Source organism: Zea mays, chromosome 5 (genome assembly GCF_902167145.1).
Source record: "Zea mays cultivar B73 chromosome 5, Zm-B73-REFERENCE-NAM-5.0, whole genome shotgun sequence".
Taxonomy (NCBI): Eukaryota; Viridiplantae; Streptophyta; class Magnoliopsida; order Poales; family Poaceae; genus Zea; species Zea mays.
Window position 1 is genome coordinate 186,838,884 of NC_050100.1, and position 17,838 is coordinate 186,856,721.

Below are 17,838 nucleotides of genomic sequence, written 5' to 3' on the forward strand. Positions count from 1 at the left end.
TTGTTTCCCGTAGCCTGAGTCAGCTTGGGGTAGGGTAATGATGGCGCCTCCTGTTGACGTGGTCGGTCCGTGCCCTAGGTTGGGCGATATGGAGGCTCCTTCGAGGTCGAGGTCGAGTCTGTCTTCCGAGGCCGAGGTCGAGTCCGAGCCCCTGGGTCAGGCGAGGCGGAGACCGTCGGTTGAGGCCAGAGTTGAGTCCGAGCCCTGGGGTCGGGCGAAACGGAGTTCGTCGTCTTCCGGGGCTGAGCCCGAGTCCGAGCCCTGGGTCGGGCGGAGCGGAGTTCGCCGTCTTCTGGGGCTGAGCCCGAGTCTGAGCCCTGGGTCGGGCGGAGCGGAGTTCGCCGTCTTCCGGGGCTGAGCCCGAGTCCGAGCCCTGGGTCAGGCAGAGCGGAGTTCGCCGTCTTCCGGGGCTGAGCCCGAGTCCGAGCCCTGGGTCGGGCGGAGCGGAGTTCACGGTCTTCCGGGGCTGAGCCCGAGTCCGAGCCCTGGGTCAAGCGGAGCGGAGTTCGCCGTCTTCTGGGGCTGAGCCCGAGTCCGAGCCCTGGGTCGGGCTGAGCGGAGTTCGCCGTCTTCCGGGGCTGAGCCCGAGTCCGAGCCCTGGGTCGGGCGGAGCGGAGTTCGCCGTCATCTGGGGCTGAGCCCGAGTCCGAGCCCTGGGTCGGGCGAAGCGGAGTTTCCTATGGTGCCTGAGGCCGGGCCTGGCTGCCTGTCAGCCTCACTCTGTCGAGTGGCACAGCAGTCGGAGCGGCGCAGGCGGCGCTGTCCTTCTGTCAGGCCGGTCAGTGGAGCGGCGAAGTGACTGCGGTCACTTCGGCTCTGTCGACTGAAGGGCGCGCGTCAGGATAAAGGTGTCAGGCCACCTTTGCATTAAATGCCCCTGCAATTTGGTCGGTTGGCGTGGCGATTTGGCCAGGGTTGCTTCTTGGCGAAGACTGGGCCTCGGGCGAGCCGGAAGTATGTTCGTCGCTGGAGGGGGGCCTCGGGCGATACGTAGATCCTCTAGGGTCGGCTGCCCATGCCTGAGGCTGGGCTCGGGCGAGGCGTGATCGAGTCCCTCAAATGGACAGATCCCTGACTTAGTCGCACCCATCAGGCCTTTGCAGCTTTGTGCTGATGGGGGTTACCAGCTGAGAATTAGGAGTCTTGAGGGTACCCCTAATTATGGTCCCCGACAAAATGCTTCCTTTGCTATTTGTAGAAAGGATAAGAAGGTGGTTGCTAGAAAATTAGGGGCAAAATTCAAGGGAGATAAAACTTGCATTTGGGTTCCTAAGGCTATTTATACTAACCTTGTAGGACCCAACAAGAGTTGGGTACCTAAGACCCAAGCCTAAATTGCCTTGCAGGTTTATGCATCTGGGGGCTCAAGCTGGATTATCGACAGCGGATGCACAAACCACATGACGGGGGAGAAGAAGATGTTCTCTTCCTATGTCAAGAACAAAGACTCCCAAGACTCAATCATATTCGGTGACGGGAATCAAGGCAAGGTCAAAGGACTAGGGAAGATTGCTATTTCATCCGAGCACTCTATTTCTAATGTGTTTTTAGTTGAGTCGCTTGGATATAACTTGTTGTCTGTGAGTCAGCTTTGTAATATGGGATATAATTGCTTATTCACAAACGTAGATGTGTCTGTCTTTAGAAGGAGCAATGGTTCATTAGCTTTTAAGGGTGTATTAGACGACAAACTCTACTTAGTTGATTTTGCAAAAGAGGAGGCCGGTCTAGATGCATGCTTAATTGCTAAGACTAGCATGGGCTGGCTGTGGCATCGCCGTTTAGCACATGTGGGGATGAAGAACCTTCACAAGCTTCTAAAGGGAGAACACGTGATAGGTCTAACAAATGTTACTTTCGAAAAAGATAGACCTTGTGCAGCTTGTCAAGCAGGTAAACAGGTGGGAAGCTCTCATCATACCAAAAATGTGATGACTACATCAAGACCTTTGGAGTTACTTCACATGGACCTCTTCGGACCCGTCGCCTACCTAAGCTTAGGAGGAAGTAAGTATGTTCTTGTTATAGTTGATGATTTTTCCCGCTTCACTTGGGTATTCTTTTTGCAGGATAAGTCTGAAACCCAAGGGACCCTCAAGCGCTTCCTAAGGAGAGCTCAAAATGAGTTTGAGCTCAAGGTGAAGAAGATAAGAAGCGACAATGGGTCCGAGTTCAAGAACCTTCAAGTGGAGGAGTACCTTGAGGAGGAAGGAATCAAGCACGAGTTCTCTGCTCCCTACACACCACAGCAAAACGGTGTGGTAGAGAGGAAGAATAGGACGCTCATAGACATGGCGAGGACAATGCTTGGAGAATTCAAGACGCCTGAGCGATTTTGGTCGGAAGCCGTGAACGCGGCTTGCCACGCCATAAACCGGGTGTACCTTCATCGCCTCCTCAAGAAGACTTCATATGAGCTTCTAACCGGTAACAAACCCAATGTGTCATACTTTCGCGTATTTGGAAGCAAATGTTATATTCTAGTGAAGAAAGGTAGAAATTCTAAGTTTGCCCCCAAAGCTGTAGAAGGGTTTTTGTTAGGTTATGACTCAAATACAAAGGCGTATAGGGTCTTCAACAAATCATTGGGTTTGGTTGAAGTCTCTAGCGACGTTGTATTTGATGAGACTAATGGCTCTCCAAGAGAGCAAGTTGTTGATCTTGATGATGTAGATGAAGAAGACGTTCCAACAGCCGCAATACGTACCATGGCGATTGGAGATGTGCGGCCATAGGAACAAAAGGAGCAAGATCAACCTTCTTCCTCAACAATGGTGCATCCCTCAACTCAAGACGATGAATAGGTTCATCAAGAGGAGGCGTGTGATCAAGGGGGAGCACAAGATGATCATGTAATGGAGGAAGAAGCACAACCGGCACCTCCAACTCAGGTTCGAGTGATGATTCAAAGGAATCATCCCGTCGACCAAATTTTGGGTGATATTAGCAAGGGAGTAACTACTCGCTCTAGATTAGTTAATTTTTGTGAGCATTACTCTTTTGTCTCTTCTATTGAGCCTTTCAGGGTAGAAGAGGCCTTGCTAGATCCGGATTGGGTGTTGGCCATGCAGGAAGAGCTCAACAACTTCAAGAGAAATGAAGTTTGGACACTGGTGCCTCGTCCCAAGCAAAACGTTGTGGGAACCAAGTGGGTATTCCGCAACAAACAAGATGAGCACGGGGTGATGACAAGGAACAAGGCACGACTTATGGCAAAAGGTTATGCCCAAGTCGCAGGTTTAGACTTTGAGGAGATGTTTGCTCCTGTAGCTAGGCTAGAGTCAATTCGCATATTGTTAGCCTATACTGCTCACCATTCTTTCAGGTTGTTTTAAATGGATGTGAATAGCGCTTTCCTCAACGGGCCAATCAAGGAGGAGGTGTACGCGGAGCAACCCCCTGGCTTCGAGGATGAACGGTACCCCGACCACGTGTGTAAGCTCTCTAAGGCGCTCTATGGACTTAAGCAAGCCCCAAGAGCATGGTATGAATGCCTTAGAGACTTTTTACTTGCTAATGCTTTCAAGGTTGGGAAAGCCGATCCAACTTTATTCACTAAGACTTGTGATGGTGACTTATTTGTGTGCCAAATTTATGTCGATGACATAATATTTGGTTCTACTAACTAAAAGTCTTGTGAAGAGTTTAGCAGGGTGATGATGCAGAAATTCGAGATGTCGATGATGGGCGAGTTGAACTACTTCCTCGGGTTCCAAGTGAAGCAACTCAAGGATGGCACCTTCATCTCATAAACGAAGTATACACAAGACTTGCTCAAGAGGTTTGGGATGAAGGACGCCAAGCCCGCAAAGACTCCAATGGGAACCGACGGACACGTCGACCTCAACAAAGGAGGTAAGTCCGTTGATCAAAAGGCATACCGGTCTATGATAGGATCTTTACTTTATTTATGTGCTAGTAGACCGGATATTATGTTTAGTGTATGCATGTGTGCTAGATTTCAATCCGATCCAAGGGAGTGTCACTTAGTGGCCGTGAAGCGAATTCTTAGATATTTAGTCACTACGCCTTGCTTCGGGATCTGGTATCCAAAGGGGTCTATCTTTGACTTGATTGGATATTCAGACTCCGATTATGCTGGATGTAAGGTCGATAGGAAGAGTACATCGGGGACGTGCCAATTCTTAGGAAGGTCCCTGGTGTCGTGGAGTTCTAAGAAACAAACTTCCATTGCCCTATCCACCGCTTAGCCCAAGTATGTTGCCGCAGGACAGTGTTGCGCGCAACTACTTTGGATGAGGCAAACCCTCAGGGACTTTGGCTACAATCTGAGCAAAGTCTCACTCCTATGTGATAATGAGAGTGCTATCCGCATGGCGGATAATCCTGTTGAACACAGCCGCACTAAGCACATAGACATTCGGCATCACTTTTTGAGAGACCACCAGCAAAAGGGAGATATCGAAGTGTTTTATGTTAGCACCGAGAACCAGCTAGCCGATATCTTTACCAAGCCTCTAGATGAGAAGACCTTTTGCAGGCTGCGTAGTGAGCTAAATGTCTTAGATTCGCGAAACTTGGATTGATTTATAGCATACATGTGTTTATGCCTTGATCATGTTCCTTATGCATTTTGTTGTTTATGTATGATGCTCAAGTTGTACAAGCACTCCCCGGACCTCATAAGTCCATCTGCAAGTGATGCACATATTTAGGGGGAGTTATGCTACAACTTGATCCTTTGAGACTAACCATGTGCTTGAGTGTTCTTAATTTAGTCTCAAAGGAGGTTTGAAAGGGAAAAGGTGGACTTGGACCATGAAAGACTTCCACTGCACTCCGATAAGAGGGTAACTTATTCCAAGTTCATCTCCATGCTCTTATTGCCTTTTTACTCTTAAATGAAGATTTTGGTAAGGCAATGGGGTTCTTGGGCCAAGATTGATCCCGTTTTGGTGCTTTATGCCAAAGGGGGAGAAAATAAGGCCAAAGCAATAAATGGATCAGCTACCACTTGAGAATTTTGAAAATAGTAGAATAGAGCTTTTGGTTTGTCAAAAATCTCTTATTGTCTCTTTTGTCAAAAGGTGGCCTCTTGTGGGGAGAATGGTTGATTATGGAAAAAGGGGGAGTTTTTGAAATCTTTGATCAATTTCTCTTGGAATACTTTTCTCTATGCTTAAACAAGTGAATTTTACTTAGAGATAGGAAATTGAGTTTGATTTTCAAAAACAAACCAAGTGGTGGCAAAGAATGATCCAAATATGCCAAATTTGATTCAAAACAAATTTGTGTTCTCATTTGAAATGATGTTGCACTTCTTTTAGTTGCTTTATGTTGTGTTGACATAAATCACCAAAAAGGGGGAGATTGAAAGGGAAATGTGCCCTTGGGCCATTTCTAAGTATTTTGGTGATTTAGTGTCCAACACAAGTGCTTAAGTGATAAACTATGCCAAATGGTGGATAAGGTGCAAATCAATACAAAGGTATGATTCTAGACTTAGTACATTGGTTTTTGTGTACTAACATGTTTGTCTAAGTGCTAGAATCAGAGAAAATACAATTGGAAAAGCTTGGCTCGAAGCAGCCAAGAGTCTGCTCAGTCTGGGTACACCGGACTGTCTGGTGGTGCACCGGACAGTGTCCGGTGCGCCAGGATGGCTCTGGCGAACTGGCCGCTCTCGGGACTTCGTCGGCGGCGTATGGCTATAAATCACTGGACTGTCCGGTGGTGCACCGGACTGTCCGGTGAGCCAACAGTCGGTCGGGCCAACGGTCGGCCGCGTAATCCGCACGCGACGCGTGGTGGAGCCAACGGTCAGAAAGGGGCACCGGACTGTCCGGTGTGCACCGGACAGTGTCCGGTGCGCCAACGGCTCTGAATCTCCAACGGTCGGCTTCGCCAAAGAAGGAAAGAAATCCGCACCGGACAGTGTCCGGTGGTGCACCGGACTGTCCGGTGCGCCAGGCGACAGAAGGCAAGAATTGCCTTCCTGGAATGCTCTCAATGGCTCCTAGCTGCCTTGGGGCTATAAAAGGGACCCCTAGGCGCATGGAGGAGAACACCAAGCATTCTCTAAGCATTCCTAAGCACCAAGACTTCAATTCCGCGCATTCGATTCTTTGTGATAGCAACTAGAGCTCCATTTGAGTTGAGAACTCTTTGGGTTGTGTTGTGAGCTCGAGTTGTGACTTGTGTGTGTGTTGTGCTCTGATTTTGTGTCTTGTGTGCGTTGCTCATCCCAGCCTTACTTCCGTGCATCTTAGTGAACATCATATTGTAAGGGCGAGAGGCTCCAAGTTGTGGAGATTCCTCGCAAGCGGGATATAGTAAACAAAACAAAACACTGTGGTATTCAAGTGGGTCTTTGGACCGCTTGAGAGGGGTTGATTGGAACCCTCGTCCGTTGGGACGCCACAACGTGGAGTAGGCAAGTGTTGAACTTGGCCGAACCACGGGATAAACCATTGTGTCTATCTGTGTTGATTTTCTTGTGGTTATCGTGTCTTGCTAGAACTCCTCTCTAGCCACTTGGCTTTATTGTGCTAACTCCTAATCAAGTTTTGTGGCATTAAGTTTCAAGTTTTATAGGATCACCTATTCACCCCCCTCTAGGTGCTCTCACGAAGACCCTTGATCATGGCCTCAATGACAATTTCATTGGGCACTGTAGGCGCTTGTGCCCTCAGTCGCAAGAACCTTCGGACATATGCCTGAAGGTATTCCTCATGGTCTTGTGTGCACTAGAACAGAGCCTGAGCTGTGTCTGGCTTCGTTTGAAAGCCTTGGAAACTGGTAACCAGCATGTCCTTGAGCTTCTGCCACGACGTGATAGTTCCTGGCCGAAGAGAAGAATATCATGTCTGGGCTACGTTCTGGACTGCCATGACGAAGGACTTCGCCATGACTGCGGTATTGCCCCCGTACGAAGATATAGTTGCTTCGTAGCTCATTAGAAACTGTTTTGGATCTGAATGTCCATCATACATGGGAAGCTGAGGTGGCTTGTATGATGGGGGCTATGGAGTAGCTTGCAGTTCTGTTGCCAAGGGAGAAGCATCATCAAAAGTAAAGGTATCATGATTAAAATCATCATACCATCCATCTTCGTTGAATAAGCCTTCTTGACGAAGCTCCCTGTGTTGGGGCCTTCGGTCTTGTTCATCTTGGGCAAGATGACGCACTTCTTTAGTAGCTTTGTCGATCTTCCTTTGAAGATCGGTCAGTCGCGCCATCTTCTCCTTCTTTCTTTGCACTTGTTGATGGATGATTTCCATGTCCCTGATCTCTTGGTCCAACTCCTCCTCCTGGAGTGTTGGACTGGTGGCCTTTCTCTTCTGGCTTCGAGCCTCTCAGAGAGAGAGAGAGAGTTTCCTGATTTGTGTCTAGTGGCTGCAGCGCAGCAGCCCCTGACGCTGAAGCTTTCTTCAGTGGCATGACGAAGGTCAAGGCTTGCCGAAGGTGGTCGAATGAGTTCACCCAAGGTGGGCGCCAATGTTGGGGACTTGTTCTCAAATGCTATGAATTAAGAACAAGGCAACACAAAATGTTAAATGTTAATGCCCTTCGTCCTTCGAAGCATTATTTCCCTTAGGATATAATGATCTTCAGACGAAGGTCATGAAGGACATACCTTCATCAACGCGGTATATGTTAATAAAAGAAGAAGCATATGAAATATAAGAGACAACATAAACAATCATATAACACTATTAATTCATTCTCATTATATTACCATGGAAAGACAAACAATATTGAATTACAAATGTACCTTCGGCTTGATAGAAGGTAAAAGTACTAGCGTGCCGCACAAGGGAATACAAGTCAGCGTGAACAGTACGAGGGTACTGTTCACCTATTTATAGGCACAGGGCGCAGCCTGTGTAAAATTACATTCATGCCCTTCATGTTTACTATTGACATTAGGACAATTTACCGAGGACTAAATAGCCTTTTCCTCTTTAAGTCGGTTCCTTTTCTGCTACTGAGCTGAAGCTTCCTTGCGTGTAGCTTCGGAGCTGGTTCGTCCTTCGTCCTAACCATGCTTTTCATATTGTGAACAGCTTCATCCCGAGTCCGAAGGTTCCTGTACATATATTACACTTGGGAAACATTGTTAATCATGTTTTTGAGGACCTTCGGTAGACGAAGGCCCCCAACAGACTAAAATATGAAACATTAGGCTTTTTACCAGTGAGGTGTTCATGTGATGTATTCTTGAGGATTTGGTGAAGATATAACCGGTTGATGGAGTAGCAGGCGGTGTTAATCGCCTCAGCCCAGAACTGGTCCGATGTCTTGTACTCATCAAGCATGGTCCTTGCCATGTCCAGAAGAGTTCTATTCTTCCTCTCCACTACATCATTTTGTTGAGGTGTGTAGTGAGAAGAGAACTCATGCTTGATGCCCTCCTCCTCAAGAAATCCTTCAATTTGAGAGTTCTTGAACTCCGTCCCATTGTCGCTTCTTATCTTTTTTTATTCTCAATCTGAACTCATTTTGAGCCCGTCTTAAGAATCTCTTTAAAGTCTCTTGGGTTTGAGATTTTTCCTGTAAAAAGAATGCCCAAGTGAAGCGAGAATAATCATCCACAATAACTAGACAGTACTTACTCCCGCCGATGCTTATGTAAGCGGTCGGGCCGAATAGATCCATGTGGAGTAACTCAAGCGGCCTGTCAGTCGTCATTATGTTATTGTGTGAATGGTGGACTCCAACTTGCTTCCCTGCTTGGCCTGCGCTACAAACCCTGTCTTTCTCAAAATGAACATTGGTTAATCCTAAAATGTGTTCTCCCTTTAGAAGTTTGTGAAGATTCTTCATTCCAACATGGGCAAATCGGCGATGCCAAAGCCAACCCATGTTAGTCTTAGCAATTAAGCAAGTGTCTAGCTCAGCTTTGTTATCATTAAAATCAACTAAATATAGCTGACCATCTAACACTCCCTTAAATGCTATTGAATCATCACTTTTTCTAAAGACAGTAACACCTACATCAGTAAAAAGACAGTTGTAGCCCATTTTGCATAATTGAGAAACAGAAAGCAAATTGTAATCTAAAGAATCTACAAGAAAAACATTGGAAATAGAATGGTCAGGAGATATAGCTATTTTACCCAAACCTTTTACCAAACCTTGATTTCTATCCCCGAATGTGATAGCTCTTTGGGGATCATCAATTTTCTCATAGGAGGAGAACATCATTTTCTCCCCTGTCATGTGGTTTGTGCATCCGCTATCGATTATCCAACTTAAACCACCGGATGCATAAACCTGCAAAACAAATTTAGGCCTTGTTCTTAGGTACCCAAACGGTCTTGGGTCCTTTTACATTAGAAACAAGCACCTTGGGTACCCAAACACAAGTCTTGGGACTCTTGTGTTTGCCCCCAACATATTTGGCAACTATTTTTCCTGATTTATTAGTTAAAACATATGAAGCATCAAAAGTCTTAAATGAAACATTATGCTCATTTGATGCAGTAGGAATTTTCTACTTAGGCATTTTAATGTGAGTGCTATGACTAGAACTAGAAGCCTCATTTTTGTACATAAATGCATGGTGAGAAACAGAATGAGGTTTCCTAGCATGAATCTTCCTAATCTTATGTTCGGGATAGTTTGCAAGATATAAAATGTAACCCTCACTATCCTGAACCATGGGAGCCTTTCTCTTCACAAAATTAGACAACCTTTTGGGAGCATTAAGTTTGACATTGCTTTGGCTCCCTTGTTGGAACTCAATACCATCCTTAATGCCAGGGTGTCTCCCATTATAGAGCATACTATGAGCAAATTTAAATTTTTCATTTTCAAGCTCATGCTCGGCAATTTTAGCAGTTAATTTAGCTATATGATCATTTTGTTGTTTTATCATGGCAAGGTGATCGTTCATAGCTTCAATGTTAACATCTCTACATCTAGTGCAAATAGTAACATGATCAACAGTAGATGTAGACGGTTTGCAGGCATTCAATTCTTCTATCTTAGCATTTAATCTAATATTCTCATCTTTAAGATAGGTGTCGGGGACCATAATTAGGGGTACCCTCAAGACGCCTAATTCTCAGCTGGTAACCCCCATCAGCATAAAGCTGCAGAGGCCTGATGGGTGCGATTAAGTCAGGGATCAGTCCATACGAGCGACTCGATCACGCCTCGCCCGAGCCTAGCCTCGGGCAAGGGCAGCCGACCCCGAGGGGTTTCCGTCTCGCCCGAGGCCCCCTCCTTTTAACGGCGGACACATCTCCGGCTCGCCCGAGGCCTTGCCTTCGCTAAGAAGCAGCCCTGACTAAATCGCGGCGCCGACCGACCGAGTCGCAGGAGCATTTAACGCAAAGGTGGCCTGACACCTTTATCCTGACACGCGCCCTCCGGTAGAGCCGAAGTGACCACCATCACTTCGCCGCTCCACTGACTGGTCTGACAGAAGGACAGCGCCGCCTGCGCCACTCCGACTGCAGTGCCACTTGACAGAGTGAGACTGACAGGCAGTCAGGCCTTGCCAAAGGCGCCATAAGAAGCTCCGCCCGACCCAGGGCTCGGACTCGGGCTCAGCCCCGGAAGACGGCGAACTCCGCTCCGCCCGACCCAGGGCTCGGACACGGGCTAAGGCCCCGGAAGACGGCGAACTCCGCTCCGCCCGGCCCAGGGCTCGGACTCGGGCTAAAGCCCCGGAAGACGGCGAACTCCGCTCCGCCCGACCCAGGGCTCGGACTCGGGCTAAAGCCCCGGAAGACGGCGAACTCCGCTCCGCCCAACCCAGGGCTCGGACACGGGCTAAGGCCCCGGAAGACGGCGAACTCCGCTCCTCCCGACCCAGGGCTCGGACTCGGGCTCAGCCCCAGAAGACGACGAACTCCGCTTCGCCCGACCCCAGGGCTCGGACTCCGCCCTGGCCTCTGCCGAACAACCTCCGCCTCGCCCGACCCAGGAGCTCGGGCTCGGCCTCGGCCATGGAAGACAGACTCGACCTCGGCTTCGGAGGAGCCTCCACGTCGCCCGACCTAAGGCACAGGCCCGCCATGTCCACAGGAAGCGCCATCATCACTCTACCCCGAGCCGACTCGGGCCACAGAGAACAAGACCGGTGTCCCATCTGGCTAGCTCCACCAGATAGGCAATGATGGCGCCCCGCTAGCCCTGTGACGACGGCGGCTCTCAGCTCCCTTACGGAAGCAGGGGAACGTCAGCAAGGACTCAACCGCTCCGACAGCTGTCCCTCCGCCAGGCTCCATTGCTCCTCCGACAGCCACGACATCACACCAGCAGGGTGCCAAGATCTCTCCGGCTGCCACATTGGCATGTACTTAGGGCGCTAGCTCTCCCCCGCTAGACACGTAGCACTCTGCTACACCCCCATTGTACACCTGGATCCTCTCCTTACGCCTATAAAAGGAAGGACCAGGGCCTTCTTAGAGAAGGTTGGCCGCGCGGGGACGAGGACGGGGCAGGCGCTCTCTTGGGGCCGCTCGCTTCCCTCACCCGCGTGGACGCTTGTAACCCCCTACTGCAAGCGCACCCGACCTGGGCGCGGGACGAACACGAAGGCCGCGGGATTTCCACCTCTCACGCCCGTCTCCGGCCACCTCGCTTCCCCCCTTCGCGCTCGCCCACGCGCTCGACCCATCTAGGCTGGGGCACGCGGCACACTCACTCGTCGGCCTTAGGGACCCCCCGGTCTCGAGACGCCGACAGTTGGCGCGCCAGGTAGGGGATCGCTGCGTGTTAACGAGCAGTTTCCCGTCAAGCTCCAGATGGGCAGTCTCCAACAACCTCTCCAACCCGGGACGGTGCTCCGTTTCGGGAGTCTTGAGTTCATGTCCCTCGACGGCAGCTACGACATGATACTCCTTCCACCGCCGCGCGACGACGACAATGGCGGCCGACAACCCGCCCGCCGGCGGCGGAATCGACGACATCTTCCCCGCATGGTGGAAGAACGACATTCGAGCTCGCACCGTCCTCTCCCCCGCCAACGGAGGAGGAGGCGGGGCAACCAAGGCCAAGCGGGAGGCCGCGCTTCGTCGGCTGTCGAGCGAATCGACGTCCCCAGCGCCCCAACGGGGGGCGCGTCGGGCGTCGACTTCGCGTTTGAGACGAAGGCGAGAGCCGTCCCCCCGCGACACGCCAATCCCGAGCAAGTGGACGACGCCAGCGCGCTCGCGGAGGGCCTGCAGGACGTCGCCCTCGTACCTAAGACGACGGCGCAATCAGTCCCCGACGTGACTATGTCGCTCCTCGTCGATCAAAAGGTACTGACTGATTCCCATCCTACGTCATTTCGACTCGGCCTCAACCCGCCTAGCGACCTCGCTTTGGCGGGCGCTCTCGTTGAGGCGAGTGCAACCCCTCTGGGGTTTCATATGCGGTCGCCTTAGGACCGATTGACGGATGTCTCGACCTACGGACCCTCTGGGTCTGAGGAAGATGACGATCCCATCATCTGTCGGGATTTCTCTGGGTTTGGCAACCCTAGTGCCATGCGGGACTTTATGACCGCATGTGACTACTGCCTCTCCGACTGTTCCGACGGTAGCCGCAGCCTTGACGACGAGGACTGCGGCCCGAGCCGCGAATGTTCCCATGGCGAGCTAGGGGATCCCTCCAAAGGCAACCACCTCGGCATGCCGGAGGACGGTGATCTCCCTAGGCCGGTGCCTCGCGCCGATATCCCGCGGGAGCTAGCTGTGGTCCCCGTTCCGGCGGGCGGTCACGACCCACAGCTCGAGCAAGTCCGCGGGGCGCAGGCCAGGCTCGACGAGGGAGCAGGAGCGCTCAAGTCGATCCGCCGGGACGTCGGGCAGGTATGCGCGGGCCAGCCCCCGGCGGGAGAAATACGTCACCTGCCCCAGGGTTTCCAGCACCGCGTCACCAACGACGTCAGGGTCAGGCTGCCACCCGCATCCAGCGAGGTCGGTCAGAACCTGGCAGCCGCGGCGATGCTCCTCCGCGCGATGCCGGAGCCGTCAACCACCGAGGGTCGGCGAATCCAGGGAGAGCTCAAGAATCTTCTGGAAGGCGCTGCGGCCCGACGGGCCGAGAGCTCTGCCTCCCGAAGGCAGGGATACCCCTCGGAACCTCATGTCACGATTTCCCGATTCATGCGGGAAGCCTCGGTCTACACCGGGCGCACGCGCAACACCGCGCCTGCGGCCCCCGGGCCACCTCGGCAACGAGCACCATCGTCGCGACCGTCGGGCTCACCTCGACGAAAGGGTGCGCCGAGGCTACCACCCCAGGCGTGGGGGACGCTACGACAGTGGGGAGGATCGGAGTCCCTCGCCCGAACCACCCGGTCCGTAGGCCTTCAGTCGGGCCATCCGACGGGCACCGTTCCCGGCCCGGTTCCGACCCCCGACTACTATCACGAAGTACTCGGCGGAAACGAGACCGGAACTGTGGCTCGCAGACTACCGCCTGGCCTGCCAACTGGGTGGAACGGACGACGACAACCTCATCATCCGCAACCTCCCCCTGTTCCTCTCCGACACTGCTCGCGCCTGGTTGGAGCACCTGCCTCCGTGTAACACCCGGGTTTTAGGGGTCCAAAGCCCGGGCGTAAACATAATCACCAGGTGTGCTGGGACCAAGTCTCACACATATGATGAATCATGGCACAGGATCGAATGTCACATCTTTACTATTTAACAGGAGTTCTATACAAAATAAATAAGTAATTACATTATAAGGAGACAACGGTCCAGCAACCCAAAGTTGACTGGGAGACGACGGCCTAGACCACTCACGAACTCATCACAGCATCCTCCATGCGCCTCATCCTGCAGTACCTGTTCTTGACCTGTGGGGGGTGTGAGACAGCAAGAGTGAGCTCACATACGTTCATCGCTCAACAAGTTGTGGGGAATAATGTGTATGAACTCGCCAAAGGTGGGAGCTCACGTGAAGTGTAAGGCTTACCAAAGAGGATGGTTGAAGCTGAGCATTGCTTTTAAAGTTGGTCAAAATTTTATTAGCAATTACTAAGTATAAGTAAATACCAACCCAATTAAATAGTAGAACAGAAGTAACAACATCACCTGCGATGCAATGCATATGACAAATTGAATTTAAGTTCCATAAATTAATCATGTGAGGGTCCGAGCTGCTCATGACCGTGAGCACGGCTAGTATACCAGTTTTACACTCTGCAGAGGTTGCGCATCTTTACCCACAAGTCATGTTACCCATCTGCCAAGGGATCGCGACTTCCCATACACCTCTACCGAGGAGGCGAGGCAGGGTAACACTACGAGGCCTTTACAAAGTTCCACTAGCTTCAGAAAACCCGCTACAGTTTATAGGAAGCTCCAATGCAGGAATCCCTTGCAGGACCGCCATCGCAGCAAAATCCTCCCGAGGGCCTCCCTACACTGACCACTCCCCTACTGCCCTTGCCCCTTTCGGGTAAGGTAGTCCTCCACTAGCTTTCCTAATTAATCAGCCAAGGGCGTCCCATTAAACCCTTGTGGTAGCACTGTTTTCCCGGGTGGTCGCTCCATGTTCCAATTAACATAATGATCTTATCATGAACAGTAATAATAAACAAATAATAAAAGAGTGATCATGAATAATTTATCTTCATACCCAAAACCACATAAGGCACTAGCAAGTACTACCCAAAAAGTTCAGTGGTAAACAAGGTATAAAGATAGACAAACTAGGGTAACCTATTGGGTCCCATCAGAATTAACCTATGCAGATCATTATGATTAATTAGAACATGAGTGGGTGGAAAGAAGTGATCAAGGGCACAACTTGCCTGGGACTTGAGATTCCAGATACCAGGATGATCTTCGGATGACACGTGACCTCGCACTAGTCGTAGCAATACAAACAAATAGTGTATAGGCAAAATTAACATCACACCAGACATAATAACAAACTGCATAATATTAATCTACGCGTTGCTACGAGACTAACGTAACTGGAACGGATCAAATCGGAGTTACAACGGAGGAGTTATGAATTTACTAGGGTTTTATGTGTTTGATACAAGATTAAATAGGATATAAAATTTAATGTGATTTTCATGTCAAAACAGTGATACTAGATGATAAGCAATAATATTATAAAATTATAGAAATTGGAATAGATTAATTTGGACCTAGTATGAATTTTCTATGGATTATACAAGTTTTACAATTATTTTTATACTAAAAATCAATTTCTAAATCTCATTTTCCTATTCTCTTTAATTCCTGGACTGGGCGCACTATTATCAGAAACCGCAGGGGCTAACACGCAAAATTGCCCAAGACTCAGGATTCCCACAGACGGACTGCGGGTTGGTTTCATAAAAGCACAGGGGTTCTTATGCAAACTAGCCATAGCGAAGGGGTATGGAACTATTACAACCGTCCGATTAGTAATCAGTGATCCAGATTAGATCGGACCCCATTCCGAACCGGTACACGACGCCAATCGTCCGATCCAAGATCTACGGTTAATATATTACGCGTGCCAGCGGCCCTACGATCCTAGATCTACGGCGGTGGACGAGCCCTGGCGAAGCGTTACCTTGTTTTAATCCAGCCCGCTCATCAGAAGATCAACGGCGATCGTGTGTCGTCCTCCCCACGCCGAGACCAGGCGGTGACGCCGACGCCGTCGCGGTGGTGCCATGGCCGCAACACACAGGATCCCCGCACAGCAGCCCAAACCTCAACGTGGATGGTGCAACACGACGAGAGTGACAAGGCGATCGAGGCAAGGGGACCCATGACGTAGTCCGTGCCCCTGACGCACTGGCCACGGTATGAAGTGGTTCTTGCGGCGGAATCCCAAGTCCGGCGTGAAATTGCCGATGTCCCAGGCATCCCAGCCACCACGGAATGCGTCATACGTCATCCCCGAGCCCATTAGAGTTCCGCGCCCACACCATGGAAGCCAATCGCGACTTCGGCTAGAATAGCCGCGGCGGCTCCCATCCTCTCTCTCTCTTTCTCGGTTCTTCAACTCGCGCCGGCGATGGTGCTTCCGTCTTGGATGGGATGAGGAGGAGGGGTCGCGGTCCGTGCTTTATAGCCAGAGGAACGCGGATTTCGAAGACCCAATCCCGCCGGCACGATCGGACTTTGTTTGCGGTGTGCCGGTGATCACGCGATATCGGCGGGTTGTTGAAGATGATCCAACCTGACGTGCGGGCCCCACCGACAGAGGAACATGTTGTTACGAGCGATGGCCGGTAAGAGGATGAGCCGTGGGTCCCACCGGCAGAAGAACACCCCAGGTCGCACGCAGTACTGGGCCGAGCGGTGCGCGCCACTGGCTGACGGGCGGGGCCCATATGTCGGCGCCAATTTCTGGTTGGGCTGGCGCGCGCTGAGGAAAGCGGAAGTGGGCTAGATTGGGGATGGGCGGCCCAGTTAGGTTTTATTCTTTTCCCTTTTTATTTTCCTTTTCTTTTATCTTTTCCTTCTTTCCAAATTCAAACTTCGATTTTATTTCAAACTTTGTGGCACCTTTGTACACTGACTAATTATTAAGTTTGATCATACCTACTGCAATGAAGTTATTAAATTATAATTTTATTTATTGAATAATATTCTTTTCTCTCCTATATTTTCATGGTTTGACTTTCAAGTTAGACTTTGAATTCTATGGATCCATTGATATGCTATTAATGATACATTTATTTTATTAAGCACAAATGCACGATCAAATAAAAACTCAGCATGATGTATGGTTTATTTAGGCGTCTTTGGGGTATTTATTTAATCTCTTAAGTGGGGTGTTCACATATGATGGTAAGTAGAAATAACACACATATACACAGGAATATCATTTCTTCTTTTAGGTTCTCTTACAAAGTGGGTGCTACAAATCCTACCCCCCTTAAGAGAAATCTCGTCCTCGAGATTTGTAAGAAAGAGGATATAGGAAGAGTGATCTAAAATTTAGCTTTTAGTTTCTGACTAGTTCAAAAATCAAGACTTTTTTTAGTGAGTGATTAGGAGAGCATGGGTATATATATGTATGTCCACTTTATTATGTAGGGTAGAAGATGTCTTTAGAGTATAGATAGGTTTGGTTAAGAAAGGGTAGGGTGAGGAAAGATTCTATCCAAGATTGTGAATCCTAATTCCTTTGAAGATCTATCTTGAATCTTATCCTTCCTTGATTTGATGAGGTCGAACATCTTCGATCTTCATTCTTGAAGTTTTTATCCGAATTAGGTTCATGTAGTTAGGATAACTTGTGGGTAAGGACAAATGGTTAACAGGCTGGTGGCATAAGATAAGTGTATTATGGCAACATCTAGGAGGGATGGTCACCATAAATATGCTAGTAAGTTATTTGTTCATGGGTAGTTTGGTATGATGTACTAATTTAAGTTAACACATGGCCAGCAGGGTCTAATCTATTTCACTAGTATCAACTAGTCCGTTAAGTAACTCACTTTAGATTAGATCATATTAGGTTAGATGGGATCTAGATTAGATTGGTATGACTAGTTTGACTAGATATGATCTAATTAATTTGCATTAGATCATGGTTGTTAAACTAGGGTGGATAAGTATGCTTATTAAGATAAGATGAAATAGAATCTTTTGAGATTAGTTAGATCTATCAAGATGAGATAAGTAAAGTGGTTAGGATAAGATGAATTTATTAAGATAAGAGAAAACCTCTTAAGATAAGATGGATCTATATACATTAGGATAAGTTAAGACCTTTTGAGATAAGATAGATCTATGAGTGTAGGATAGAATCTTTTAAGATGAGATGAATCTATTAAGCTAGATACATTTTTTTTAATGAGGGATAATCCAATTTGTCTAGTTACTTTTATAAGCATTTTTTTTCTATATGTATATGCAGATGTAATTGTGGACATTACTCCACAACTAATCACACTCAATCAAAGATCCA